Source organism: Aethalodelphis obliquidens, unplaced genomic scaffold, assembly GCF_003676395.1.
Source record: "Aethalodelphis obliquidens isolate GAN/ISIS:26980383/991018 unplaced genomic scaffold, ASM367639v1 scaffold8, whole genome shotgun sequence".
NCBI classification, from domain to species: domain Eukaryota; kingdom Metazoa; phylum Chordata; class Mammalia; order Artiodactyla; family Delphinidae; genus Aethalodelphis; species Aethalodelphis obliquidens.
This window is the reverse complement of record NW_020837952.1, coordinates 25,899,035-25,926,604: the sequence shown is the minus strand read 5'-3', so window position 1 is coordinate 25,926,604 and position 27,570 is coordinate 25,899,035. Positions and strand designations below refer to the sequence as shown.

Sequence of the window (27,570 nt, the reverse complement as noted above, 5' to 3'; positions counted from 1 at the left end):
CTGGTAGAGCAGCATTAAATGTTTACTAATCATACTCAACAACTGCAAAGACTTAGTACCCTGACCTCTCACTCCATAGCTATGTTTACTGGTGCATCCTAACTAACGTGAAAGGTACCATGGGGGAATAGGGTCTTGACAGAGAGAACTCAGAAGCCAAGGTGCTGTTTTATCCAAAGAACACTTTCCCTTTTTAGTTCTGGGGTGGTGACCAAGAAATCCAGAAGGAATGGTAATACCACACAAGTAGGAGACACCATTGCCCCAGGAAGGTTTTCCTTCTTCTCAGGGAGGTCTGGGTGAAAGGGAAGGTAAATGCTCCGTAGACTTGAGTTCTGCCACCAACCACCTCAGGGGAGCACTGCAAGCAAGTTCTTCCTGCACCATTAAAACAGATGAATCGTGCCTGCTCTTTCTTTCTGTGAGGATTACGTAAGACCCACCTGTGAGCCAAGAGGAGCTTACAATCACGGAGAAGAGAACCAAAAAGAAGGCAACAAAAAGAGCACGCTATGCACTAGGCTAGTCACACAGAAGCTGCAAGGGGAGAAAAGCCACTTAAGCAAGGTGAGGGGAGGTCATAGGGGCCAAGTCCAGCTTTTCCACTTGCGGCTTCAGCTTGCCAAGGGGGCTGTCCATAGCAAATGGGAGCCTTGAAAAAAGAGAGAAGACGGGAAAAAAAGCCAATAAATTGAGGTTGGAGAGGCAAGGCAGTGGGGAAAAAATAGAGAAAGGAATAGAGGAGAGAAAAGAAACTTGAAAAAGAGAGTAAGGGGTCGGGGGAAAAGCCAGTTTGTTTACTTTATCTTCCAATAAAGTGCAAGTACTTGACAATAAAGGGGGAAGTGAACATTCCTGAAGGGATTGGTCTGGGGGTTCTTGATACCCATCAGTAGGGGAAGAATGCCACAGGAGTGGGGGGATGGATTTTTGGAAAGGGATGGATTATGGGTTAGATGTGTGAATGTGTAGCAGGGGAAGAAGAAGACCAGCTTTTTGACTGTTCTGGTTCTCATAATCTATATGAGCAAGAAGAATTAAGAGAGCAGAAGTAGGAGGATTCAGGTTAAACACAACCACCATTTTGACAGACTCTTGGAAAGGGTGGTCTCACTTGAACAGATTTTTGAAAATACAAAGGACAACCTATGAAGATGACACCAGAGCAGAGGATGAAGCCCATGGACATACAAAGGAAAACGATAAAAGTATTATATAAAGAAATAGCAAAGGAGATGCACACTTATACAACAGAAATGTTACCACACGAAAGCAGATTCATTCTGGATTGCAGGCAACAGAACAAGAACTATTGCATGTTGATTGCACCATGTTCTTTTGTGCTTTCATATCTTTGGACATCTGCTTCCTTTAACTGGTATAACCTCCCTCCCTTTGTTTTACTACTGGACTCCTCTTAATTCTCAGCTGTCATCTCTACTGAGTCATCCTCTGGCCATTCTCATGAATGGCTTTTCTTCCCTATTTTTGTTACAATGACACCTTTTTAAACTCTCAGTATAGCACTTATAATATTACACACAAGATGCCTGTTTCCTATTTGCCTCTTTCATTAAACAAGGCTTATATTTTCATCACTTTTGCCTAACAGAGTGTCTGCCATACGGCTAAAAGTCGATATAAAGTTACAGGTCAAGAGCCATTGTGTCTTACTGTAGAAAAGGGATAGGACAGAGGAAATGCCAATTTTTAGTTTTTGTGCTATTGTAAGAAAAATTTGGAATCAGTTGGCCAAGACTCTGATGGGGAAGAAATGAAAAGCTATGCTATATGCACTAGTGATGTAAAAACAAAAAACTGTCGAGCACATAGCTGACAATAAAGTTTCTTTAGAGTTAAGATATCATTTGGGTTTCTTATTAAAGGCAAAGAGAATATGGAAGTGGAATCTTGGGGATCAAGCTTTCTGAGAGAGCAGACATGCGAAGGACAATGGATAAATATCATTAGCGGAAAAACTAGACAGGACAAAAACATAAAAGAGCCAAAGAGAAAACAGTTACTGTTTGGGAATAGGTTTTAAAAATGATACGCGAATAACACTGGGAATTTGGCTAGTTTGGTTGAAGAGAAACTCTAACTAGATTTATATATAATAATGCAACTACATTTTCTAGTAACGGACTGGTAAGAATAAAATGAAATCAAAGAAAAGAGCTTTGAAATACTAAACCTGTACATGAGATGTATTAATATCATTTTCTTACTAGGTTAATATCAGTAGAATAACCATTTTTAAATAGTTTCCACTACTTCATTATTTATTAGACATTGAGTAGCTGGCTCTTGTAAAGATGCAAAAGAATCCTCATTACTTGATGATATAACAGCTGAGGTGGAATATTTGAATTTCTGAATCCCAATTATGACTATGGCCATTTCCAGGGGCATTGCAACCCTCCATAGATGGAATACGAGGAGACCTGTAAGGATTATTGAGATAAAGAGAAAAGTACAGTCCATCTTCTGTACCACAAGTATGTTGCATCTGCTTGATAGTTTAAGTGTCACTGTGAAAATAGTAATATAATCAGATTGTGGATAATGGAAACAAAATCTTTCTCATGAACAGCCCAGTTAATTCAGTTTTCAGATAAAGATAAAAATATATGGAGTTGCAAATTATATGCATATAGATTAGGCATTTGAATTTATATTTTCCTCTTGGCTATGTAACTGACTTGAAACAATGTGAAGAAATTTGCTTAGCTTGAGTTACCGCCTTCACAAAATAGATCACCAATCTCAAAGGTGATAAGTGAACACCTCTAACAACATCTACATTAATCTCAGTTTCTTAGTGAAACGGTCCCATCTACACATTACTACTTTATCAGAGTTTGGCTTTTCTCTCTCCAGTGGTGATCTTCTGTTCTCATTTATTTTTCCTTAAAGGTTATGCAGATAATTAGTGTATTTCTCATGTAGGCCTTAAATGCACTGCATGTTGTGGCAGACTTACAGAGGAAGTCAAGATCATCTCTAAGTATATTTGGAATTCAATTTGCCAACATTTCACAAATTGTTCATTTTGCAGAAACAATTTCGTTTCCATCTGGTTTGCCTAGGGGAAAGTTCACTGGTGCTCATCGTTAAGAAAATCAGATCATTAGGGAATTCAGTGGTTCCTTGCATGGAAATGTGGATGTCACTACATCACACAGTGCAAAAATATAGTTTATCTGCAAATGAGTGTGATGTGAATTTGCTTGGAAGCTATCGTCTTCAGACAAAGAAAGCGCATAGGTATATCTTATTTGCTTCATTTTGCATGTATTCAGACTGACAGCTGGAGTGACCTGCTGAGATGTCAGGGTTTTGTTTTTATTGTTATGTAAAGGACATCACAGATTTTTTTATGCGAAATGACGACTAAAAGAATTTTTAAGAATGTGTGTTATGCAACTGTAACTCAAGGCATTTTAAACTGTGATAATTTTCCTCTTTTATTTGTAATGGCATTCTGGTTTTCAACTTTGAACATCATATTTTTAATGAAGGAAACTTAGCTTCTAGAAAATGTGACTGAGAAAATGGACCCATAAATTTCTGGCCAATTTCGTCAGGTGATTTTTTATCATTTTATTAGGATTTAGTTTTTATCTATGGTTTTCATCTCGGATTTTATTATGTGATATCCTGTTAATGGAGAGCAATATAAAATTTTTAAAAATTTATTTATAAATTTATTTATTTTGGCTGCGTTGGGTCTTTGTTGCTGCGTGCAGGCTTTCTCTAGTTGCTGAGAGAGGGGGCTACTCTTCGTTGTGGTGCATGGGCTTCTCATTGTGGTGGCTTCTCTTGTTGCGGAGCACGGGCTCTAGGCGTGCAGGCTTCAGTAGTTGTGGCACGCAGGCTTAGGTGCTCCACAGCATGTGGGATCTTCCCGGACCAGGACTCGAACCCATGTCCCCTGCATTGGCAGGCAGATTCTTAACCAATGTGCCACAAGGGATGTCCCAGTATAAAAATTTAAAAAGAGAACTTTTTCACATTTGAAATCCCATAAAAGCATGTTTGCCAACACTGTACCTTAATGTAGTTTGCAGATTTCCATGAACTCTTTCTTAGAAAAGTAGTAACCATTATTCAATAAATTCTGCAAAGGGACAAATTAAGAGCCTGAGGTAATCCTTATTTCCATTGCTTTCATGCATATTTTTGGCAAATAAGTAAAAATGACATAAATTAAAAAAAAAATCACCATATATACTTCAGATGACCCCCCAAAATCTTTTGACTCAGAGAAAGAATATGTGAAATCTAAGGGACATCATTTTGAATTTGAAGCTAAAAAGCATATGTATAAAATTGTTATGTAGGGCTTCCCTGGTGGTGGAGTGGTTGAGAGTCCGCCTGCTGATGCAGGGGACACGGGTTCGTGCCCTGGTCCAAGAAGATCCCACATGCCGCGGAGCGGCTGGGCCCGTGAGCCATGGCCACTGGGCCTGCACGTCCGGAGCCTGTGCTCCGCAACGGGAGAGGCCACAGCAGTGAGAGGCCCGCGTACCGCAAAAAAAAAAAAAAAAACAAAACACCAAAAAATTGTTATCTGAAAAAAGCCTTTAGGCAGTCAGAGTCCTTGAAATATTTGAAAAGATTTGTCTGAAGATAATGAATCATAGATACATATGACTACTTTTTGAAGATAGAGGAGTCTTATAGGTATAAGCTTATGGGAAAAAACACAAAAAATGTAAAGAATGTGTTGTACTATAAAGGGTTACTTTCAAACTTATCCAGAGTGAATTAAAGGCAGAGAAGTGAGCCAATGATGTCCCTTGTAGGTGACAGTGGTACAGGGTCAGGTGGGAAATCTTTCTGAAAGAAGTTGTTTCTAGTATAAATTAAGAATACTCGTTTGTGTGTGAGGGTAAAACTGAACAGCTTACAGAGGTAACCAGAGACAATTTTTCATGGGGTCATTGAGAAAGAGTTTCCTATGGTTCCAAATAAGGTACATCAAGAAAGGAAAATGGACTGGAGGTTAAGCTTTTATTCCTAAAAGGTATGAGGTTCTCAAAACTGATTTTTAGAGACAGTTAGTACCACATTTAATACTGTAGTAAGGCTGCCGAGTCCAAATCTTGACCAATCACTTACTTAGCTGTGATCTGGGGACATTCTTAACCTTTGTGGGACTCTGTATCCTTATCAGTAGAGTGGGAATGATAATAAACTAAAGAACTGTTGTGAGGATTAAAGAGTTAATATACACGTGCTGTGCGTACAGAAGCTGGCACACAGGAAGTGCTCAATAAATGTTAGTCATTGTTAATATCGGGCTTCCGGGCTTCGCTGGTGGCGCAGTGGTTGGGGGCCCGCCTGCCGATGCAGGGCACGCGGGTTCGTGCCCCGGTCCAGGAGGATCCCATGTGCCGCGGAGCGGCTGGGCCCGTGAGCCATGGCCGCTGGGCCTGCGCGTCCGGAGCCTGTGCTCCGCGGCGGGAGAGGCCATGGCGGTGAGAGGCCCGCATACCACAAAAAAAAAAAAAAAAAAAAAAAAATCGGGCTGCCTTTTACAGATCAGCTTCTATGTGTTGGATACTTCATATGGTTTATTCCATATCTTCACAGCCATGAAGTACAGGTTATCATTGTCTCTACTTCATAAATGGACAAACTGAGGCTCAGCCCTGTGGAGTAACTTTGTTAACGTAACATGGTTATTAGAACCCAGAACACAGGTTTGTTAAGCATCGAAGTCCATGCTTTTTCTTCTATCTGGCAAATCTCGTGAAATTTTAATTTTCTTTTTATATTGGGTAATCATTGTTCAATAGTATCTAATACTAAGCCTGTAAGATACTATTAGCACAAGGTGCTGAACTGGAAAAAAATGTCACATGGCAGCACTTCCCTGGTGGAAGTGTTCATAGCCAGATTCTTCATCTCTAATATTGCACCCCCTGTTAAGCAATTTGCAATTGCTTTCATGTCTTCCTGAGTGTACAGGAGTCAGCAGGCTACAATTTCTGAATGACCGTCTCAAGGTCTTCCATGTATACCTGCAGACTATTGAGATGAAAGGTTTCTCAGAGGAGCAGAAGCACGTCCCAAACCCAGGCTCCCTGATTCTCCTTTCCGTTCCTGAGGTTGCCTGAGTTAAATGTATCGACTAAAAGGAGATGTATTACATCATCTTGAATCAGAAGGGGTAATCAATTATATTCTTCTCTCCTCACAGGGATTTGGTGAGGTCAAATAAGGAAAAAGTGGGTAGAAGGATAAGCTTTCTGCAAAAAGGAGGATAAATAAATGCAAGAAAGGGATTATTTCAAGCAGTGAATTAGAAAAATATAAAAGCAAGCTACATTCTCTAAACACATGATAAGTGCTGTATTCTCTGTTCTCATGTGGCCAGAGGTCAGTGGATACGGTATAGGGATGGATCTGTGGCTGAAGTACCTGTTGGGCTACAGGTAGTAGAGGTTTAGAGCTGGAGTCTAAAGTCAGATAGACCTAGATTTGAAACCCTGGTTTGTCACTTCCTAGCTAGGTGACTTAGGGTAGGTTGTTTCATCTCCCTAAGCCTCAGTTTCCTCCTGGATAAAATGGGCATAATGATAGTACTGATCTCAACTGGTGGTTGTGAGGATCAAATGAGAGGAGATACAGCAAGTGCTTAGAATGATGCCTAGAATATGGTTTAAGTGCACAGTGCATGTTCGTTATTTTATTCGTAGCATTTCTATCCATCAAAAATTAAGAATGAGTTTTTACAAAATACAGTTATATCCATCTTTGTGTGTTCCTTACTCAGTTGGTGCGGGGTACAGTGTCTGGCACATAGCAGACACTCATATTTTTGTTGTGTTAATGAACAGAAGGATAATGTCATATGAATGCTGATACAGAGTTCTCGCTCTCAGTCAGCCCTCTTAGGAGTTTGTTCTTGGACACACAGAAGAGCTGTGGACATGGACAGCCAGCTGTGGGACCTGGTAAGATGTCTATGTGGAGATGCCCATCTCACTGCACTTGGGCCCCACCTGAGGTCCTCCTTCTGCAGGGGAGCTCAGGGTCTCCTCACACGGTGGGTCTCTCTGAGTTGAAGTCCACCGAATCCTATCCTTGGGTAAAACGTGGCTTGGATTTTGTCCCCCCACTTCACCCCTCAGTGACCTTGAGCTTGGATCAGCACAGGAAGGAGCAGGTGCTAGTAGTGGTTTATTATACTTGGCTGCTAACTGGGAGGAGTGGAAATGGAAATCAGGAAGTTCCTGAGGAAGCTAGAAAAGGTACTAGCTTAATGGCAAGGATGAAGGTTGTTTTCTTCACTTTCTGTTCTTCAGGACATTTTTTCCTTGGGAGATTTCTTTCCTTTGAAGAAAGGACGTGCCTTCTGGCTTTATTTATAAGCAATTTAGAAAAATACTAGACTGTTAAGGAGATGATGGAATCAGGAAAATTTAAGCAATGCAGGTTGATGCTGGGTAGGGTACTATATAGAAGAACATAAAATACGATATATAAAGCACTTCAACAAGTTTGTGATGGGGGAGAAGTAGGGTGTTAATATGATCTACAATGGAAATGAATTCTGTTTTAACCAACATGTCCAAAATAGAACTTAATGTTTATCCTTAAAATTCATGCATCTTTCTGTAATTTCATTTATTGCCCCGTTTGCTCACTTCTCAGTTAACCAAGCTAGAGTTGGAATCACTTTCAATGGCTTTCAAGCCCTCACTCTTCTGTCTAATTGAAAACAAGTTTCTATAAATCATATCTTAAAAACCTTTTCAAATTTGAGTTTTTACTTTCACTGCCACGTAATTTCATGAACTCTGCCTCTGGAAGCAAGAGCCTTCAATTCATCGTCATGCTGCCAAAGGATTAGCTTTCTAAGCCATAGAGCTGATACGGCCACTGGCAGCTTTAATACCCTCCTGGTTGCCAACTATCAGAGTAAAATGTTAACTTCCAAATTCAAAGCACTAAAATATTACCCTTATTTATTTTTGTGGCTTAGCCCCTGCCCCCATCATTCTCCTCTCACATGCATTAGATCGTAGCCAGACGTTATTTCTCTCTGAATGTTTCAGATGCTCACCCTTCTTCCCCTGATTGGAAATCCTTATTCTTGACCTGTTGAATTCCTAATCGTCCTTTATAACCCACCTCATTCATATCTAATCATCCCTTCTGAACTCCTCACCTCCAGACAGCATCATCCCTTCCTTGTTGCCTATGAACTCCTTTGAGTGGAAAAACTGTATCTAATTCATCTCTGTATCACCAGGGCCCAGCATAGAATGATCTGTAGATATGTTGTTGAATTGAGGCATCAGATTAATGAAAAATCTTCCACCAAGGAGCTATTTCCTTTGCTGATGTGTTTTTGTTTGGGATAGTTAAATGTAGAAGGTACAGAACATAGTTGCTTATATAGGAAGCCTTTAGTACATACAGTGAATTGATTGCTGGAAAACAGGGCAAGGGTTTTTATGGTTATGTGTCAACAGGAGCACAGGCTCAGACTGACCTGAGTTAAGATGCAGACTTGGTAACTTAATGGGCGTATGACTGTGGTACTCCCTTTACTTTTCCTTTATAAAATGAGGAGAATACTTCCAAGAGTGTGTAGGATGGCTATGGATATCAAACAATATGTATAGCCTAGAATACAGTGCTCTTAATTTTATTGAAATAAAGAAACTTGTACATACAAGTTTAAAAATTGGGTGGTATATCAATAGTACTCCTGAACAGACAGGAAAAATAATGTGTTGACAGATACATGAAAGAAATGTAGAGACTTATTACTCTAGGACGAGGCCTAGACTGAATTGTCAAGTTTATAGTAAGAGGAGACACACAGCTTCCTTAAACTATTATATAGCTCCTCCTTAAACTATTAAGTTTATATATAAACTATTATAATATATTATATAAAACTATTATATAATTACATAATATAAACTATTATATAGTTCCTATCTATAGTAATCACTTAACAGGGAAATCTTCATTTTCCTTATAATTTGATTTCTGGTTGCAACCCTTGAACTATTAGAGCTCAAACAGAAAAAGACAAGATACCACACCAGCTACGTCGGTCATACTAAGATCTTTTCTTCCTGGGTTCAACATGTGTCTTTTAACTCTTTGCAGACAGCATATTTATCTGTGCCAGTGGCAGGGTATGTGTGTGGGGTTCCTAAGAAGTCTCTGAAATGAACACAACCATTAGGGCTTTAAAATGCCACTTGACGGGTCATTCATTTAAAAGCTATTACCAGTCAGCTGCCTCTTGCAGGCAGAGGGAAAAAAATATCTGTGGGTTGAAGACACTTGAAATCAGAGATTAGCAGGAAGATGCTCTCTCATTACCAAACAGGGAGCCAGGATGTCAAACATCTCTAGTTTCTCTAAAGACACAATCTCTCTTCCGGAATTTTCGTAAAGGGCAAAATGAACTAAAACAACCCCTCCCCCCACGGCGTCACCTTTGCTGTAATAATACCCTGCATCTCTCTGCCTGTGCCCCCAGATACCTGCAGTGAGCGGCCCTGCTCTAGTGAGCGCATCTCATTCTGCTTTACCACTTGGCTTTCTCAACTCCTGCCTGATCATTTTTGGAAATGTCATTCACCTTTATGTGCAGGCCAGTGCACAAACCAAAATTAATTTAACTCACAAAGGCATGTTACTATTATTACTTTTGACACCATGGAGAACTTATTAACTATAGCTTGTCACGGGCCTCTCAGCCTGAATACGTTCCTTCTCCATGCTGTAGTCCGGCTAATCCGAGCTAAAGGTTTTCTGGATTGCCAGACACTGTAAAAAGTCAAAATAGTTGAGTTTTTCAATAATTAGGCTAGACAACTAGGGCACCTACCAGGCACCTGTGGGGGACCACGGACACCTAAGTGGACGGGAGGAACCCCCAGTGACTGGGTAGGATGTGGCGCATGGGGGGAGTGAGGGAGGAGGAGAAGTGGAGGCGGGACGGGACTGGCGCCCCTGAGGGGCGGCTGGGGGAGGGGAAGGGATCCCACACCCGAAGAGGGAAATTGGTGAACCATTGGGAGGGCAGAGGATCAGAAAGAGAGCATGGCCAGGTTTCCCCTGCCCACTTGGGCCCCCGGGAGCCTGTTGAGATCCCAGACCTGATCCTCTGCCCACTGAGGCCCCCTCCAGCCGCGTGGGTCCTGAGGGAGTGGGAGGGAGGGAAGGGGGAGCAAAAGTAAAGGCTGGACCTCCAGGACGGCACCCTTGAGGGGCGGCTTGGGAAAGCGAGGAGTTTGTACACCCAGAGTGACCCACCCATGGTTAGGGGTCCAGTGGTGATGGGGGAACCCTGGGGAAGATGGTGAGGGGGGTGTGAAGGAATCAATAGCAGAATCACTGAGGCAGAAGAAAGGATAAGTGAGTTGGAAGATAAAATGGTGGAAATAACTGCCAGGGAGCAGAATAAAGAAAAAAGAATGAAAAGAATTGAGGACAGTCTCAGACCTCTGGGCCAACATTAAATACACCAACACTGGAATTATAGGGGTCCCAGAAGAAGAAGAGAAAAAGAAAGGGTTTGAGAAAATATTTGAAGAGATTGTAGTCAAAAACTTCCCTAACATGGGAAACGAAATAGTCTATCAAGTCCAGGAAGTGGAGAGAGTCCCACACAGGATAAACCCAAAGAGAAACATGCCGAGACACATATTAATCAAACTATCAAAAATTAAATACAAAGAAAAAATATTAAAGGCAGCAAGGGAAAAGCAACAAGTAACATACAAGGGAATCCCCATAAGGTTAACAGCTGATCTTTTAGCAGAAACTCTGCAAGCCAGAAGGGAGTGGCAGGACATATTTAAAGTGATGAAAGGGAAAAACCTCCAATCAAGATTACTCTACCCAGCAAGGGTCTCATTCAGATTTGATGGAGAAATTAAAACCTTTATAGACAAGAAAAACTAAGAGAATTCAGCTCCACCAAACCAGTTCTACAACAAATGCTTAAGGAACTTATCTAGGTAGGAAACACAAGAGAAGGAAAAGACCTACAAAAACAAACCCAAAACAATTAAGAAAATGGTAATAGGAACATACATATTGATAATTACCTTAAATGTAAATGGATTAAATGCTCCCACCAAAAGACACAGACTGGCTGAAAGTATACAAAAACAAGACCCATATATATGCTGTCTACAAGAGACCCACTTCAGACCTAGGGACACATACAGACTGAAAGTGAGGGGATGGAAAAAGATATTCCATGCAAGTGGAAATCAAAAGAAAACTGGAGTAGCAATTCTCATATCAGACAAAATATACTTTAAAATAGAGACTATTACAAGAGACAAAGAAGGACACTACATAATGATCAAGGGATCGATCCAAGAAGAAGATATAACAATTGTAAATATTTATGCACCCAACATAGGAGCACCTCAATACATAAGGCAAATGCTAACAGCCATAAAATGGGAAATCGACAGTAACACAGTAATAGTGGGGGACGTAAACACCCCACTTTCACCAATGGACAGATCATCCAAAATGTAAATAAAAAAACACAAGCTTTAAATGACACATTAAATAAGATGGACTTAATTGATATTTATAGGACATTCCATCCAAAAACAACAGAACACACTTTCTTCTCAAGTGCTCATGGAACATTCTCCAGGATAGATCATACCTTGGGACACAAATCAAGCCTTGGTAAATTTAAGAAAATTGAAATCATATGAAGTATCTTTTCCAACTACAATGCTATGAGACTAGATATCAATTACAGGAAAAAAACTAAAAAGTACAAACACATGGAGGCTAAACAATATGCTACTAAATAACAAAGGGATCACTGAAGAACTCAAAGAGGAAATAAAAAAATACCTAGAAACAAATGACAATGAAAACATGACCCAAAACCTATGGGATGCACCAAAAGCAGTTCAAAGAGGGAAGTTTATAGCAATACAGTCCCACCTCAAGAAACAAGAAAAATCTCAAACAACCTAATCTTACACCTCAGGCAGTTAGAGAAAGAAGAACAAAAAAAGCCCAAAGTTAGCAGAAGGAAAGAAATCATAAAGATCATAAATAAATGAAAAAGAAATGAAAGAAACAATAGCAAAGATCAATAAAACTAAAAGCTGGTTCTTTGAGAAGATAAAAAAAGTTGATAAAACACTAGCCAGCCTCATCAAGAAGAAAAGGGAGAAGACTCAAATCAACAGATTTAAAAATGAAAAAGGAGAAGTAACAACTGACACTGCAGAAATACAAAGGATCATGAGAGATTACTACAAGCAACTATATGCCAATAAAATGGACAACCTGAAAGAAATGGACAAATTCTTAGAAAAGCACAACCTTCCGAGACTGAACCAGTCAGAAATAGAAAATATAAACACACCCATCACAAGCACTGAAATTGAAACTGTGATTAAAAATCTTCCAACAGGGGTGGGATGGGGAGGGTGGGAGGGAGGGAGACGCAACAGGGAAGACATATGGGAACATATGTTTATGTATGACTGATTCACTTTGTTATAAAGCAGAGACTGGCACACTATTGTAAAGCAGTTATACCCCAATAAAGATGTTAAAAAAAAAAAAAAAAAAAAATCTTCCAACAAACAAAAGCCCACGACCAGATGGCTTCACAGGCGAATTCTGTCAAACATTTCAAGAACAGCAAATGCCTATCTTTCTCAAACTCTTCCAAAATATAGCAGAGGGAGGAACACTCCCCAACTCATTCTATGAGCCCATCATCACCCTGATACCAAAAGCAGACAAAGATGTGACAAAAAAGAATACTACAGGCCAATATCACTGATGAACATAGATGAAAGGATTATACACCATGATCAAGTGGGGTTTATCCCAGGAATGCAAGGATTCTTCAATATATGCAAATCAATCAATGTGATAAACCATATTAACAAATTGAAGGATAAAAACCATATGATCATCTCAATAGATGCAGAAAAAAGCTTTTGACAAAATTCAACACCCATGTATGATAAAAATTCTCCAGAAAGTGGGCATAGATGGAACCTACCTCAACATAATAAAGGCCATATAGGACAAACCCACAGCCAAATTGTTCCTAATGATGAAAAACTGAACCCATTACCTCTAAGTTCAGGAAAAAGACAAGGTTGCCCACTCTCACCACTCTTATTCAACATAGTTTTGGAAGTTTTAGCCACAGCAATCAGAGAAGAAAAAGAAATAAAAGGAATCCAAATTGGAAAAGAAGTAAACTGTCACTCTTTGCAGATGACATACTATAAATAGAGAATCTTAAAGATGCCACTGGAAAACTACTAGAGCTAATCAATGAATTTGGTAAAGTTGCAGGATGCAAAATTAATGTGCAGACATCTCTTGCACTCCTATACACCAATGATGAAAAATCTGAAAGAGGAATTAAGGAAATACTCCCACTTACCACTGCAACAAAAGGAATAAAATACCTAAGAATAAACCTACCTAAGGAGACAAAATACCTGTATACACAAAACTATAAGTCACTGATGAAAGAAATTAAAGATGATACAAACAGATGGAGAGATATACCATGTTCTTGGTTTGGAAGAATCAACATTGTAAATGACTGTACTACCCAAAGCAATCTACAGATTCAATGCAATCCCTATCAAACTACCAATGACATTTTTCACAGAACTAGAACAAAACATTTCACAATTTGTATGGAAACACAAAAGACCTCGAATAGCCAATGCAATCTTGAGAAAGAAAAAATGGAGCTGGAGGAATCAGACTCCCTGACTTCAGACTATACTACGAAGCACAGTAATCAAGACAGTGTGGTGCTGGCACAAAAACAGAAATATAGATCAATGGAACAGGATAGAAAGCCCAGAGGTTAACTCATGCTCGTATGGTCACCTTATATTTGATAAAGGAGGCAAGAGTATACAGTGGAGAAAAGACAGCCTCTTCAGTAAATGGTGCTGAGAAAACTGGACAGCTACGTGTAAAAGAGTGAAATTAGAATGCTTTCTAACACCATACACAAAAATAAACTGAAGATGGATTAAAGATCTAGATGTAAGGCCAGACACTATAAAACTTTTAGAGGAAAACATAGGCAGAACACTCTATGACATAAATGACAGCAAAATTCGTTTTGACCCACCTCCTAGAGAAATGGAAATAAAAGCACACATAAACAAATGGGTCCTAATGAAACTTAAAAGCTTTTGCACAGCAAAGGAAACCATAAAGAAGACGAAAAGACAGCCCTCAGAATAGAAGAAAATGTTTGCAAATGAAGCAACTGATAAGGGATTAATCTCCAAAATATACAAGCAGCTCATGCAGCTCAATATCAAAAAAAACAAACAACCCAATCCAAAAATGGGCAGAAGACCTAAATAGACATTTCTTGAAAGAAGATACACAGATTGCCAACAAACACATGAAAGGATGCTCAACATCACTAATCACTAGAGAAATGCAAATCAAAACTACAGTGAGGTATCACCTCACACTGGTCAGAATGGCCATCATCAAAAAATCTACAAACAATAAATGCTGGAGAGGGTGTGGAGAAAAGGGAACCCCCTTGCACTCTTGGTGGGAATGTAAATTGATAACCCACTATGGAGAACTGTATGGAGGTTCCTTATAAAACTAAAAATAGGGCTTCCCTGGTGGCGCAGTGGTTGAGAGTCCGCCTGCCGATGCAGGGGACACGGGTTCGTGCCCTGGTCCGGAAAGATCCCACATGCCGTGGAGCGGCTGGGCCCATGAGCCATGGCCGCTGAGCCTGCGCGTCCGGAGCCTGTGCTCCGTAACGGGAGAGGCCACAACAGTGAGAGGCCTGCCTACTGCAACAACACCAAAAAATCTAAAAATAGAACTGCCATATGACCCAGCAATCCCACTACTGGGCATATACCCTGAGAAAACCATAATTCAAAAAGAGTAATGTACCACAATGTTCATTGCAGCACTGTTTACAATAGGCAGGACATGGAAGCAACCTAAGTGTCCATTGACAGATGAATGGATAAACAAGATGTGGCACATATATACAATGGGATATTACTCAGCCATAAAAAGAAACGAAATTGAGTTATTTGTAGTGAGGTGGATGGACCCAGAGTCTGTCATACAGAGTGAAGTGAGTCAGAAAGAGAAAAACAAATACCATATGCTAACACACATATATGGAATCTAAACAAACAAAAAAAAAGGTCTTGAAGAACCTAGGGGCAAGATGGGAATAAAGACACAGACCTACTAGGGAATGGACTTGAGGACAGGGGTAGGGGGAAGCGTAAGCTGGGACAAAGTGAGAGAGTGGCATGGACATATATACACTACCAAATGTAAAATAGCTAGCTAGTGGGAAGCAGCTGCACAGCACAGGGAGATGAGCTCGGTGCTTTGTGACCACCTAGAGGGGTGGGATAGGGAGGGTGGGAGGGAGATGCAACAGGGAGGGGATGTGGGGATATATGTATATACATAGCGGATTCACTTTGTTATAAAGCAGAAACTAACACACCGTTGTAAAGCAATCATACTCCAAAAAAGATGTTAAAAAAAAAGAAGGCTAAAATTAACTGTCTACGGATGGCAAGAAAATCTTGGTCCCATTTTGTTGGACTACCCTTTAAAAAAATGACACAAAAAAAAAAAAAAATAAATAAAAAAAAAATAAAAATAAAAAAATGACACAATATGATTTAAGCTTTATGTATTTGTTCCCCTGTATCAGTAAATATGGTCTTTGTATTTGAAAGAAGTAGTAGGGAATTTAAGTAACACAATTATTGTGTAAGTTATAATAGCCAAGAGTGTAGAAGGAGAAAAAAAGAAAGGAAGCTAGTGTTCATTGCATGCTTACTGGTTTCTGGATGTTTTCACATGTAGCACCTTATTATTAGTAGTCTGTGACGAGGGTTTTTCTTGAGGTATAATTGCCATTGTGATAGGGTTTTGTATTCTCTATCTTAGGCATAAGGAAATTAAAGCACAGAGAGGTTAGCTGAATTCTCCAAGTTTGCACAGTCATGAATAGCAGAGGCAGTTTGAACCAAGGTGTACCTTCTTGATCCATGAGTCCTCCCTGCAGGTATATAAATCAGTATGGAAAGAGGGAAATCATAGGCCTCACACGAAATGGACAACCTCTCCTCTGTCTTCCATGAACCGTAGGTTTCATGAAAGTGGTTTTATATACATTTTGAATTACTCAAAGCTGGCATTAACAAATAGACCTGAAGTTGGCATTGAAAAGGCAAGCAAGGTCAACAAAGTAATATCTTTTTGGTATGAAGCTGGGTGCATAACAGTATTTATTTTCCTGTTCACCCGATGGTTTGTTTTCTGCATCTAACAAGAATGAGGGCATATGCTTTTTTTTTTTTTTCCCCTCTAGGCCATAACATTGCTTTTCCCCACCAAGGAGGTATACTACATCATACTCTGTCTGAAACTGTGATTTAGAAAATGACATAGTAAATACTGGGAAGTCTCATTCCCTGAGCTTCTAGCAGGCCAGCCAGGAAGTCAAATCTCCTTAGCTGTCAGAAGCAGGCCAAAGGTCATGTAGAAATGAATTCATGGTTCAGTCTCCCTCAGTCTCAGGCTCCCCCTGTAAAGATACGTAACTGGGATTCAGATATTATAGAAGAATATCTAAAGGTTACTCGGTTTCACTGCAGTGGAACAAACCTGCTAACCACCACAGTTTCTGGAGGTGGCCAGGAGAAGTTTGTGAAAACTTGATGGCTACTTAGAATAGAAGTTGGCTGGCATGAAAAATGCAAACGCTTGAAAATCCATGCTTCAAGGAAGCATTTTGATCAATGTGATGGTGTGATGGCATCTCAGTGGCACTGAAATTTTTTACCAATATAGTTTTTGCTGCATTAACCCGAGGTATAAGTCTTGATCTTTTTATTTTGCCCCATTCCTTTGTAGGGCATGGAAACATTCACCACAGAAACTTCTCTTTGTCAGTCGAGATTTTATTGCAGCCACACAACTTTTCATAGCCCCTTCCAGATTTCTCACTTAGCCAGTGACGAAACACATGTATGATACTGCACATCTCAAACGCCACAGAAGCACGGCAGGGGTGCTCTCTCTTATTTTTAAATGTTAATCTATTTTCGCCTTCCTATTTTCTAATTACTTAAGGGTAAATACTACATGCTTTTATGGAATAATCTAGGGGAAAATTTCTGGGGCAAACTCATTTGGAAAAAAGGAAAAGGAAAAGCTTATCAGCTGAATACAAGTTAAAATGGAAACCCATTCAATATGTGGGTACTGCAGCTGGCCAGGGGTCTTATGAGCAGAGAAGTGAATGAAGGAGGGAACGTGGGTTTACCTGCATTTTCCTAAAACTCATGATAAAGCACTTAAAAAAAAATAAAAACTTGTGCAGAAAACAGAATATACTAGACTGAACTTTGAAAAAGTGGTCATTTGTTATATCAAATGTACATGTGTGTGTGTATATTTACATTTATATATGTACATTAAAAATTGGACCAAAAATACTATCTTAGCATCCTAAAACAATAATCTCATTTTCATAGATCCCCAAATTATCTTTTCCATATGCAAATATTTAAAAAACCTACAACACAAGCATATGTATCTATGTATAAAATTTTATATTCTGCTTTTTCTGCCTAACATATTAAAGCATTTTTCCATATAATTATGTCTAATGCCTAATATTCCATTAAGTGGTAGTGTAATTAGCCACTTTCCTATTTTTGAGCACTAAGCCCATTTTAATGTGTGAAATTATAAGTTAAAGTTGGCTTCCATGAATATGAATATCTATGTAGTTTAGATAGGATGGCCAGAGGCTCAGCTTGTTACTGCTTCTGTTTGCAAGAACTCTACAATGTGAAATCTCATCTCTGGACAGAATATTTTGCTGTATATAACTGTCATTAAAAATAGATTGTTAAAAAACTGGTACTTTTTTTTTTTTTTTTAAATCTACCTGGTAGAAAAGTCAACGCGATATAACTTCTGTTTTTTATTGCGTTTGTGTAAGTTTCCACTGAAATTTTGCTGCCTATGCGCACTTGCCCAAGAAAGTTAGCCAGGGGCTAAAATACGGAAAGCCACTCTGTTAAATCAACTCTCCAAATCTATGACTGGAGTCAGAGCTTCAGGAATCAGTTTCTGCTATTTGTCACTGTCAAAAATTGACTGCTTTGAAAGAGACTAAAAACCTAAGTACTGATACCATTGTTTGTCAAAGTAATTGTAGAGGGTATGTCCTACTGTGATAGGTCTTATGAAAATGCAGGCAGAGATTAGAAGTTAAAAGAAAAAAAAAGAGAAAGTACATCTGAGCCTTGATTTAGATTGATGCTACAGCTCTTTTTCTTTCACGGTTTTGCTTTTTAAACACCACCTTTGATGAATCACCAGGCTGCTAGATCCCATGAGAGATCGCCCTGTCTGTCCCCTTACCTTGAAGCAGGACTATAAATCCATGACCCAATGCTTATTTTTTGTTTGTTTGTTTTTTGCTGTACGCGGGCCTCTCACTGCTGCGGCCTCTCTCGCCGCGGAGCACAGGCCCCGGACGCGCAGGCTCAGCGGCCATGGCTCACGGGCCCAGCCGTTCCGCAGCATGTGGGATCTTCCCTGACCGGGGCACGAACCCGTGTCCCCTGCATCGGCAGGCGGACTCTCAACCACTGCGCCACCAGGGAAGCCCCCAATGCTTATTTTTTAAAACCCTCCAGAGAGGTAGGCTCTTTGGGGTAGCTGTTTCAACACTGCACCCTGCCAGGAGGGGTATTTTTGGTTTCCATGCCACATTTAAACGCCTTTTATTTAGTATTTAGTCACTTCAGAAGGTCATTCTAAGCTGCCTCAAATGGATTATCTTACCGTACCCAATTAATGGACATTGATTATTCAGTTCTCTCAGAGAAAGATTGTGGTTCTTCTATTTTAAGAGCCCAAAACAGATAGGCAACTTCCATAGATGCCACAGCCCTGAGACTTGAGGGGAGAGAGAATTTGGTTTGGAAACACAGGGCTGGTTCCCAATAGTCTCTAGAGCACATGAAAGCATCACACAAATGTAAAGCAATATTAATAATATTTACTGTTAAACTCATAAAAACAGATAGTGTAAATCTTACTTATCACCTATTTAACCTACATTTTGGGGGGGACAAATATGAACTAATAAAAGCTGAAATATATGGGACACAAAAGATAATCCAGGATTTCCCTGGTGGTGCAGTGGTTAAGAATCTGCCTGCCAGTGCAGGGGATATGGGTTCGAGCCCTGGTCTGGGAAGATCCCACATGCCACCGAGCAACTAAGCCCGCGCGCCACAAGTACTGAGCCTGTGCTCTAGAGCCCGCATGCCTAGAGCCCGTGCTCTGCAACAAGAGAAGCCACTGCAATGAGAAGCCCGCGCAACGCAACGAAGAGTGGACCCACTCGCCGCAACTAGAGAAAGCCTGTGCGCAGCAACGAAGACCCAATGCAGCCAAAAAAAAATTAATTAAAAAAAATAAATTTATTAAAAAAAAAGATAATCCAAACAGATGCAGCATGTTTAAAAGTAAGAAAATAATCTCAGACTTAATAGGAAGAATAAAGCATAGAAGATGTTAATTAGCAGTTTCCATTCAGGGATATATTAATCCTTAATTTTCACAGTCCGAGAATATGTTTGAAAAACTGACGCTTGAAACTCTTTGAGAGATTTTAACTTACTGCGTACAAATCTTTGTTTAGATGGGCCAGAACTTGCATTTGGGAAATGAACCATTTCCATTCTCGGTTCTGAGCCCAAGTGCATATGATTTTATGTGGAAAGGAGGCACCCAGAAGCATTTTCTTAGAGAACATTGGTGGGCGAGTATGCTGAGAATGGGAAGGGCAGTGGGCAATGGCAGGTCACCACATCAACACCCAGAGAGAAATAATCCACTACACCCTCCCTGTTGGGCTCCCAGCCTTTCTTTCTGTCTTCTGTCCTGACACTCTAATGGCTGGACAGTGGCTTCCTGCTTCACATACAGGAGATCACATAATGTATCAAGCATTATCTTCCTGTAGAAATGACACATGATGAGCTGGGTTTTGCTCCCAGTTACTTAAGTTCTAGCCCAGGGCACTGAATTCATTATGCGCTGAACATGAGGATCTGAAAGGGGGTTTGATCCTTGTGATAGTGTACTGGGTTCTTCCACGAAATCATTTGCTGGTGACTTGTATAGCAGTACATCCTGGTAAATACTTATCTCGGACTCAAACCAGAGGCCCCAAACAGCAGCTCTGGCCTCAATCAACCTTGTTAAAATGCAGCTGTCTCATCTCTTTTCTCCCTTGAGGTTCAGCACTGTTGGATATGAAGTCACAGTCACTGGGATAAACAATTTTCTTTCCTCCAGCACACCAAAAAAGGAAGAAAAAGAATTCAAACTGCATGTATGCTATTTAAATAGGCACCCTTCTGATCCTGATTACTACTTCGGGAAAACCCTTATCCAGTTTTTAAAGGTCACCACTGTCGCATGCTACATTTCTTTCCTAAGTGAATTACCAGGTCCCTTTATACGTGGCTTGAACCATTCCTAACTCTCAACCCCAGGAATCTGAGGTAGAGTCCCTGCTCCACTTTGGAATTTAAAAATAGAATAAATAGTAATTAACATGGACTTTTCGGCAAACCATTTAAACATCTGGTCGTTACTTCCTAGTTATGTGATTTCAGACAAGTTTCTTAGCCTCTGTGAGTCTTGGTTTCCTCATGTGCACGTTTAGCGTAATATGTATAACACAAGTCTGTGAGATTTAATTGAGCTAATGTGTTTAATTATTTCATATATAAATTAAACATGTAAATTGTTTTACCTCCCAAGGGAATGGATCAGCAATTCGAATTACAAAGTCAGGAGATTCTTGGAGAGAGACCATAAACCAGCAGGTGGAAGAGGCTGGGGTTTTGGGGTGGTGGTGAGAATCAAGGTCTCTAGAAATCCCCCGATAGAGATGATTTCCTTGTGCAGGAAACCAGGTCTGCCACCAACTGATACGAGGTTTTTGGAAGTCATGACTTACAATGACACCAGCCACTGCTCATTTAATAAAGGCTAGTTATCCTGCTAAAATTCAGACCTAACATAAAAAGTGTTTAAAAATTTGGCTAAGGTATATGTGAAATTAATTCATATAAAGATGACATAAATTTCCAGGCAGGAATGCTATGATTTTATTCTCAAAATATTAAATATTTGGATTTGAAGAAAGGCTAAATTGGAAACTGGATGACAGGCACTTAGTAATCATCTGGTTTGGTGAGAGGTAGCTCATGCATTTTCTTTCCCTCTTATTCTTTCTCTCGTAAGAAGGGTTTGAAGTGGCAATCTAGCAGGATGGTCAGTGCCATGTTTCAAATTGTAGCACCTCATAAAGGAATCAGCCCTTTCTGGCAGATTCATTGCTCTTTAAGAATTATTTCGGGAGTGACAAAAATATTGAGAAATTCTACAGAGCTCAAAATCTTCTGTATAGGGTGCGAATAAGGAGCTTCTCTTGTTTTGTGATACACAGGGGCTTAGGAAACTCTAAGCAGACAAAGATACTTTGTTTTACAAAGAACTGTCTCTTAGATTCAAGTATACCTTATTAAACACTGTCTGGAGAACGTGAAAATGTTTCATTGATCTTTGGTGTCCTAGGGATAGTTACAAGGCAGATGTCCAACTCCAAGTTCACCATTGTACCTGGTATCAGGAAAAGTGATGAAAGAGATGGAAGCAATGACTTCCTCCTGCCGGGAACTTGAGATAGGATGGAATGAAACAGATGGGAAGATGGGGAATAGAGAGACTTGGAAACAGAAACATGTGAATCCTAGGTGGATCTGTCACAGATGGATCTATGTCATAGAAAGATTGACCCAGAAAGCTGGGGGACAGCTAAGAGGGTTGGGAATTGGGATTGGTGTTGAACTGAGGCAAGCTGTCGTAGCCCTCTTCGCACAGTAGGGTGGAGGCCTTAGAGTTGAGAGCGTAAGAGTAAGAGGAACAAAGTACGGAGTGTGTGCAGAGCGGGTGTGCGTTTGCAGACTAAAACATCATCCCTAATGCAGGCCTTGTGACCTCTTTTTCAGTTAGAGGCGATCCCATGTGATGCGTGATGTGTGTCTGGAGTCAGACCATGTCGGAACCCCAGGCCTCCCATTAGCTGCATGGCCTCATGCTGTTCAGTTTCTCTGAGTTTCAGCTTCTTTGTCTATCCGTTGGGGATATGGAGGGTACGTACCCCAGAGTGTCACTGTGAGGAATCAATGAGCTAACACACCTAACACGCATCTGCCCCCCACACAAACTCAATAGATGGGAGTTTAAACACAGTTAAGCTAAGTTTGTGCTCTACCTGGTTTTTCTAGCTAACGGAGCTTTGAAAATACTGTCTACCAAAAAGAAAAAGAGGGCTTCCCTGGTGGCGCAGTGGTTGAGAGTCTGCCTGCCGATGCAGGGGACACGGGTTCGTGCCCCGGTCCGGGAAGATCCCACATGACGCGGAGCGGCTGGGCCCGTGAGCCATGGCCGCTGAGCCTGCGCGTCCGGAGCCTGTGCTCCGCAACGGGAGAGGCCGCGACAGTGAGAGGCCCGCGTACCGCAACAACAACAACAAAAGATAACATAATTTCCCCTAAAATTAGGCAATCCTACTGTGACACTCAGGTTCCATAGCCTGGATGTAATTTTCAAATGTGGCCTCAATATAAACAAAGCATCAACATGATGGGACTTGGAAAGCCAATGACCTCAAGAAGCAGCACACATCTGTCCTCAAATTCTAAGTTAAACATTGATGGTAATTTTTTTTTTTTTAAATCAGGCAAGCATTTCAAAGGCTGCTGTCTACATTCTCTCTTTATGACTTAGGCTATCCAAAAATATGTTCAAAGATCAAAAAACAAAACTCCAGACTCTTGACCTATTTGAATATTCTAATCTCACTCTATTTTTGCTTTCTGACACTGAGATACAATTAAGAACAGACAATTCCTGACACTATGCTGGTTCCTAAAAGTTCCCCTCCTACACTAGCAGAAGGAGAAAATTCAGGGAAGCTCCTTGTCGGTATATTGATTTCTACATGCAGAAGTAACACCTTAAACTGAAGAGCAGTTGGTTAACTTTTGCTAAATAACCTCTCACCACATTCCAGAGTGTTTGCAGCTTAGAGAATGAGGAGACATGACTAGAAGTATTTTTAAAACAAAAAAAAATTTTTTTCCCTTTTTTTTAAAGGGTTTTTTTTAATTATGTGTAACACAAAGTTATTTAAGTCAATAAATTTTTAAGGAATTTCACACGTTCTGATTCTTTCCACTGCCAATCACCTTAGTTTCTCCTAACTCATAATCTTCAAGATAAAACAGCCCTTTCAAAAATAAGTTATCATGTGAGTCAGCCCACAATTCTTTTAGTTAGGCTTCTTTGATCTCCAATGAAATATGGACACACTTCAAAATTCCCCACCTGTAATCTTTGGGATCCAATTTCCTCAAGCGATTTACTTTAGGACCATGTTCAGGGTCAGGAGATGGATCTGCCTGGTTCTGACAGGCAGAACCAGGGTTTTTTAGAGGGTTTGACACCCTCTAAAAATGTATGAGGTTCAAATCATATTCACTCCTAAGCCATCACACCCTAGAACAGTACAGATCATTGGGATATGCCAATACCTAAGGTAAAAAGTTAGGTTTTTCATAGTTTACTTGGCAGCTCTGTCTTGTGTAGTTCTTTCCCACAGATCTAACATGTAGTTCTATGAGTAAAGGAAACCACACCGTTAATCTATGAGGCATTTCCAACGCTGTAGGTTTACAGAAAAAGCCCCATCGGGATAGACCTCAACTGTTTTCCCTTCTGATAGAATTGTCTGTAGGGCCTCACATTTCACTCACAAATCCTCATCTCTCCACTCCAGTGTTATCTGAAGTCCAGCAAATTGTTCTTGCATATAAACTCATTATGTTCCACCCAAAAACAAAAATACTGATTTAGAAGGTACTTTCAGAAAGGATGTTGAAAGGAGGGGCTCAGTTTAGAATGAAGGGCATTACCCCCTAAGAACACTGTTCTCTAAGCGTTTTAGATGGTTTGCCCAAGGCTGGGGTTTGCTGTGCTCTGGGTCCTCCTACTGCCCGGTGCTCTCCTGTGTTTTCCAGGCTGGACTCCTGCCAGCTCCTGGGGGCCAGGTAAGACCCTGTGAGCACCCTGACATACATGCCTGCTTCACAGTCTTGCTGTGTTCCATCAGGGAGAAAATAACTGCACGTTATTAGCAGCTTGGGGGACATTTAAAAGGGAGCAAAAAAGCAATCTAAATGGTTTATTTGTTCCCTGAGTTCTCCTGAAGAGATAAAAAGAGAGAAGAGAGGAGATAAGGCTGGCAAGGGACGCCAAGTGGCAGAAGTTTTGTTTGCAGTAGACTGACAGAAACCTCCCATCAGTCTTCCCAAAAGCTTAGGTGCCATTCCTCTTTGTCTTCAGGCACTTGAAATCTGGAAAGAGTGGACAGGAGTGAGTGAAAGAGATACTGAGACTGTCAGTGGTGCTACAGTGAGAGGAAAAATACTCCTGAAACTGCTAAATGGTACTGGAAACAATGAATCTCCCCCGGCTCCACCCCCATAGAGCAAGTGATTTTCTACTCAATGTATCTGTTTACTTGAGGAACTCATTTGGCATCAGACAGACCTGGGTTTGAAAAATAACTTTTTAAAGGCCACATACTGTAGAATTACGTTGATAGGCAGTGTCTAGAATAGGCATCCATAGAGACAGAAAGTAGATCAATAGTGGCCTGGGGATGAGGGCTAGGAATGGGAGTGATTGCAAATGGGCACAAGGTTTCTTTTTGGGGTGATGGAAATGTTCTTTAATTAGGTTGTTCTGACAGTTGCACAACTCTATGAATTTTCTAAAAATCATTGGGGAAAAAACAAGAAAAGTAAATTTCAAACACGTAAGTACATATCGTTCTACATTTTTCAACAGCATTTTACATATAAGGAAATGAGGCTCAGAGGGTTGATGGGATTTGGAGCCCAAGTTCTGTCCTCATTTGATCCCTGCCACACGTTCTCCTAAGAGCTAATTACTGTGATGTGCAAAAGTAGTAAATACTTTCCTTACTTCCAAGGAGCTTATACTCCTGTAGACAACAAAACAGGTAAACAAGGCATCTTTTTATGTAACAGTACAAAGCGGCTTGGCACTGACACTTAGAAAACAGGGATGTGTGTAATGAGGTGCCAATCGTACAGTACAGCGGAAACAATACGCTGTGGGTTAAAGGTCAAGGTGATGCTGAGCATTATCAGGGCACTTAGTGAGAATGAGGAAGAAAAAACTATAGAATCCCATTAGAGTAAGTATCGGTGCCTTCCTGTATAGACACCAAGATGCATGTGGGACTTCTTGGGGGTAAAAAGTGTTCTGCAACCTGATTGGAGTGGTGCTTATATTGGTGTATACAGTTGTGAAGACACATTGAACTGTACACTTCATATCTGCATTTTATTATATGTTGAGTTCTACCTCCATTAAAAAAAGGCATGACGTTGCTAGTCAAAGCACAGAAAAGAGCAAGGAAATGACTGGAGGAATCTCTGAGAATCTACCGCAGGAAGACAGACTGCAAAAGGGAGTGGGTAGTTTTAATATTTAGAACATTGTTCTTGTGTCAGGATAAGCAACCCTAAAGCTTCTACCCTACGAGAGAGTACACTAATAGAAAATGGCTTTGGAATCAGAAAAAGGGTGTCTGAATCCTGAGTTCTCACTGGCTAGCCACGTGGCCTGAGCCTGGGTTCTTCATCTATCCAAGGGGTCTTAGCATTGACCTTACATCAAGAGGTGTGGTGGTGAAGAGCGGGATCCTGCAGACACATGTTCTGATTTAAAGGGAGACTGGAATATTTTGAGGAAATATCCCTCAACTTTGGAAACAGTATTGGGAGAGGATTCCCAGCATACATCAGTTCTGTTTCAGATGGAGCCCCAGGTCAACCTAGAACATCATGCTTCCATGATTAGGGTTTCAGTGCCTGAAATAACATTTTTTTTTAAAACTGCTTTATTGAGGTTATACTTCACCTACTAGAAAATTCACCTTCTTGAAGGATACAATTCAGTGGATTTTAGTAGATTCAGAGTTGTGTTAACCATCACCACTATCTAATTTTAGAATACTTTCATCAGCGCACAAAGAAACTCATACCCACCAGCTGTCATTCCTCATGCCTCCTCCTCTACTGCCCCCTACCCCACCCTGCAACTCCCAGCCTTAGGCAACCATTCATCTGCTTTCTGTCTGTGTGGATTTGGCTGTTCTGGTCTATCCATGTTGTAGCACGTATCAGTGCTACACTCTTTTTTATGGCTGAATAATATTCTACTGTATGACTATAGCATGTTTTGTCTAATTATTCATCAGTTGATGGAAATTTGAATTCTTTCCACTCTTTGGCAATTGTGAAAAATACTGCTACGAACATTCTTCTCCAATTTTTTTGTGTGGAAACGCGCCTCCACTTTGGGGGGCGAGTATAAACCTAGGAGTAGAGTTGCTAGGTCATATGAATCCTCTCTGTTGAACATTTTGAGCAACCGTTAAACTGTTTTCCAAAGTGGCTACACCCTTCAGAGTTGTGTGAGGGTTTCGATTTTGCCACATCTTCACCAATACTTGTTACTGACAGTCTTTTTGATTTAGTAGGGCCTGGACTTTGAATTCTTTTTTTGTGGTGTCAGAGCATAGAGAAGTGCGTGGTCATTGGGGCCACACTGTGTTAGTGCCACCTTCCACTCATGCGTGCTAAGCCTTACCCTGGATGGGCCTTGTGACCTCTTCTCCATGTCACCCACAGTCTGTCTTCATCCACCGTTTCTCACACATGGGGGCTAAACTCGGATATCCTGTCTTTCATCAGAACTGTATGCTGATGTCCTCTGAACCCTAAGGCTGTCTCAGTCTCCTCACAAAAGAAAGTATATAAGTCTAGTGGTCAGAGCAGTGCTTTTTCAGTGGCAAGGAAATAAAGGCTCTGATCAGTGTCTTCCATAATAAGAAAACCTAGTATTTGTTGAGAGTTTATTAGGTGCCAAGTATTGTTTAAGTGCTTTAAATGAATTATCTTTTAGAGTGTATCACAACTCATGGAGGTGGGTAATATTAATTCCATTTTACAGAAGGGTTAAGTAACAAGCCTAAGGACACCAATAGTAAGTGGAGTCATGGTTGGATACACATTGGTGGAGTCCAGGCTCAGAGCTTTTATCTACTTGTGGTACTGTCTCATAATTAAAGTATAATTGACTACGCTTAATGGGTCTGTTTATCTTCATCACTGTTTTTCTAGAAGCTAGTACAGTCCCTGGCTCACAAAAGAGCCCTAATAAATATATGTTGAATAAATGAAAGAATGAAGGAATAAAAGTAATTTGCAGTATTTAAGGCCTCTTGTTCACAATTGGAAAGAACCTCAGCCACGTGTAAAACAAGTAGGTTTGCATGTG

The 27,570-nt window shown here is 40.4% G+C and overlaps 1 long non-coding RNA gene and 1 other non-coding gene across 2 annotated transcripts in view; one reads left to right on the top strand and one right to left on the bottom strand.

Annotated features, from left to right (window-relative positions):
- The window catches only part of LOC113620784 (uncharacterized), a 308,396-nt gene that overhangs the window by 54,781 nt on the left and 226,045 nt on the right, over positions 1-27,570 (top strand). The gene's annotated exons all lie outside the window — the stretch shown is intronic.
- LOC113621346 (small nucleolar RNA SNORA18) lies at positions 23,772-23,902 on the bottom strand. Its single transcript, XR_003433135.1, has one exon. It is a non-coding gene; the product is annotated as a small nucleolar RNA SNORA18 (small nucleolar RNA).